At 47.6% G+C, this 3,501-nt stretch overlaps 1 pseudogene; it reads right to left on the bottom strand.

The window, feature by feature from the left end:
* Positions 1-2,164: 2,164 nt before the first annotated feature.
* Positions 2,165-2,860, bottom strand: LOC146754475 (protein MANBAL-like; annotated as a pseudogene).
* Between the last annotated feature and the right edge of the window lie 641 nt (positions 2,861-3,501).

Consider the following 3,501-nt stretch of genomic DNA (forward strand, 5'->3'; position numbering starts at 1 on the left):
TTCACCGTCTCCCAAGTCTTAGACTCAAAGCTCTCTGAGTCCTGCAAGAAGCAATTTGGAAACAGTCAGGGAGCTTTCTAACAACTGGCTGATGCCCAGCTCATTTCAGGCATTTATGTGAAAGCAAAAATACGTAAGTGCTGGGTATTTCCGCTGGAATGCATCTATATCAGGCTGAGCCTACATTTAGTAAGACTTGAACAGCACCATCCCTGCTTCCTCTGCATGTGTTTCTGGATGAGTGTGAATCCACACACAGCCTGTTACCACAGAGGTTGTTATAAGCTTAAGTGCCTAAATCATAGTATCATCATAGTATCATAGTCTCGTGCGGGTTGGAAGGGACCTTAGAGATCATTGAGTCCAACCCCCCGGAATTCGAGCCTCCTGTGTAGCAGAGCGGCACTTCTACCACTTGCGCCACAGGGGGGATTCGAACCCAGGGCCTCCGGTGTTGCAACGCGGCATTCCTACCACTTGCGCCACCGGGGCACACAAATCAGGCTTTGTAGAAAAGAAACACCCCCATTTTAACAGCAGGACAAAAACCAACACTAAACAACAATTATTCACACCAGAAAAAGGAGAAGATATCACAGAATCACCAGCATGTATTAAACCATTGAAAAAGTATTTCTGCCAAATTTTCTTCCTTATCATGTGTGAGACAAAAGGTAAGCCTCAAAACAGCAGTCAGAATGTTACATTCAGAGCCTTTACACCAAGACCAAAATCCAGGCAGGGCACTGAAGGCAAAGCTCTTTTCACCTGGACTAACAAGGAATCCTAAGCTATAAAGTTTGTTTCCTTCAGGCAGATGACAGATCATATTTCAGCCATGGGAAATAAAGTCTAGTTATCTGGTAAAGACACGAGGGAACAGCACCAGTCTCATTGGAGAAAGCGCACACACACAGATTGCCTATTTTCATTAAATGCATTTGAGTCTAAATATTGCTTTAGCATCTTGGGTTCTAGCAGTCAGAGCTTGCCAACTGGAAAAGGACACACAGAAAATGCCAGAGCAAGATCTGCTAGCTTCAAGCTCCCAACACAGAGCACCAGATAATAGAGGGGCAGACATGCATCTGACAGTATCCTTTAATCAAAGAGTCCTGTTCAATCATCTCTAAAGTCACTGGGCTATTATAGTTCACATCTGTGTGGTTTCCCAAGGAAAGTGAGTTGGCTGCCTTTCCAAAGGCTGTAATCAGTGCACGGGGAGCAGCGAGGCTCTGCAGAAACAGAGCAACAAGCAGCTATTACTCAGGTTTGTAGATTGGTGCTGCTGAGAAGTGAACACTGATGCCTTCTGCTGTTCGAACCAAGGTAGTCTCCAAAGCCTGAAGCCTCTAAAACAAAGAAGCTCATCTGTACCTGAACCTAAGCATCATTCCTAAGAAATGGAGAGTGTCTCTTTTGTTTATTGTCATGTGAATTAATCACATGCACAGGAAATCATGGGGACAGTGCATATACGGAGAAAATAAGAAATAGAGCATATAAACAACCTAAACACAAACAAGCTTGTCAGTTCTATCACATTAATGGGACAAATGAGGGCCAGAAACCCCACACCTAACAAAGAGGTCATCATTCTCAAAGAACAAGCACTAGATATACAGTATCTACAGAAGTACAGAAGAGAGACAAGCTCAAGGCGCAGGGACACCTTTCTTCCTCCCATGCCACTTTTGTTTCTCTCGGCCCTTGGAGAACAGGGGATGCTCACAGTCCATCGCCAGCAGTTCCAGATGGGCTGAAAGGCCACCAGTTGGGAACACCAACACGGAAACGTGGGACAAGCAGCTCCATTTCCAGGGAGGGACGTGAAGCCGACCACTTCATGGCTCTGTGATTGCCAGCCCTAGCCAGGCGCGTTTTGAGCTGCTAATGAAAGAGGCAGCACCACTATTCATATGTTTGTTTTGCTTTAATTTGCAACAAAGAGATGCTAAATGCATCCAAAATACATTTCAATATGAAATCAAATAATTGGGATACTGGTAATGACTAAAGTTTCCTTAGTTCCTCTTCGCAGTCCACAAAAGGGAAAGCACGGCCATGCCTGAAAACAAGACCACGCAGTGTGTGTCCTTTGGTGCACCTCAGAGGAAGCATTCCAGGCGATTCTGCTGTCCTTTGTGCCTTCCTGCTCAAGCCCTTATCGCTTCTTTTTGCTTTCTTTCTTGGCTTTCTTGCTCAGCTGAGCAGCACTTGCCTTGGGTTTCTTCACCGTCTCTCAAGTCTGAGACTCAAAACCCCCTAAGTCCTACAAGAAGCAATTGGGAAACAGTTAGGGAGCTTTCTAACAACTGGCTGACAGCTGCTTTGAGAGCTCAAGTCACCTGACCGAGCAGCTTTGGGGGCCAGCACTGGAAATTGCCTTCCTGACCTCAGGGCACATTAGAAACTCCACCTTTGTCTAGTTCCCAAAAAACCCATGCAAACCAGAGCCTAAAGTCCTCTCTTGCAAGGCGGTCCATGCTGGGAGGGTGGACCCTCTGCCTGGCAGCTCACAGGGCTCAGCAGCAGCTGCAGGATAGGATGAGCTGGCACCTCAAGGCTGCTGGCGTGCAGAAGGAAGGACAGAACCAAGTGCGGCACTCTCAGCAGTGCCGGGGCACACTGCCATAGGCAACAGCTACAGACAGTTCCCTCCCAGCTGACTGCCTGAGCATTCCTATTAATCTCACACAGCGCTACTTACTGCCTTTGGGGACTTGGAAACTGGCAGGATGATGGCCAGCACACACAGGAGCTGGAAAAGGGCTCCAAACAAGAGTCCATAGCGCAGCACGTTCTCCATTAGGGTGGGCTCAGGGATCTCAGGTGATGAGAAATGCAGTTCAGCAGCCATAGAGCAGACAGCTGCTGCTCCACTGCTCTCACAGAGGCTGCCTGCTGTGAGGGGGGGAAAAATGGCATCGTTAGTGTCAGGCACTGCAATGGGGTTACTTCCTGCTAGCAAACATTTCCAGGCTGACTTAGAGAGTTGCTGGGATGATATCCAGGGCCTACTGACTCGCGAACAAAGAGGGACATCAAAGTTGCATTTCAGTTGCCTTTGTCCACCTGCCTAGGAAAAGACCCCTCAGCCTTCAGTACTGCTGCACTTGCAGGTGGGGGGAAGATAAGCAAGAGAGGACGGGTGGATGTCAAAGAAGGGAAGAGCTTAACAGACAAGAATAAACCTATCCCTGAGCTCCATTACACATGCGTGACCACTGCCTTATTAATATTAATACCAGTATTATTCACAGAATTAAAGTTTCCCATGTTCACGTACCTGGTTGTGGACGTGTTTGCTGTCTTGCTGCTGCTGTGCTCTACAACGCCAGCCACAGAAATAAAGCGTGAAGAAAGCTGATCTGTTGAAGACAGAGGAGTGAGCTGTGCTTAACCAACACTGCTTCAGAGCACGTTTACAGTAAGGCACACCTACCTTACAATGGCCACGCAGGAAGCTCCAGACACAGCTCCGGACTGTTTCCATGAAGC

This window comes from Coturnix japonica, chromosome W (assembly GCF_054131305.1).
Source record: "Coturnix japonica strain WE chromosome W, WE-NBRP24, whole genome shotgun sequence".
Taxonomy (NCBI): Eukaryota; Metazoa; Chordata; class Aves; order Galliformes; family Phasianidae; genus Coturnix; species Coturnix japonica.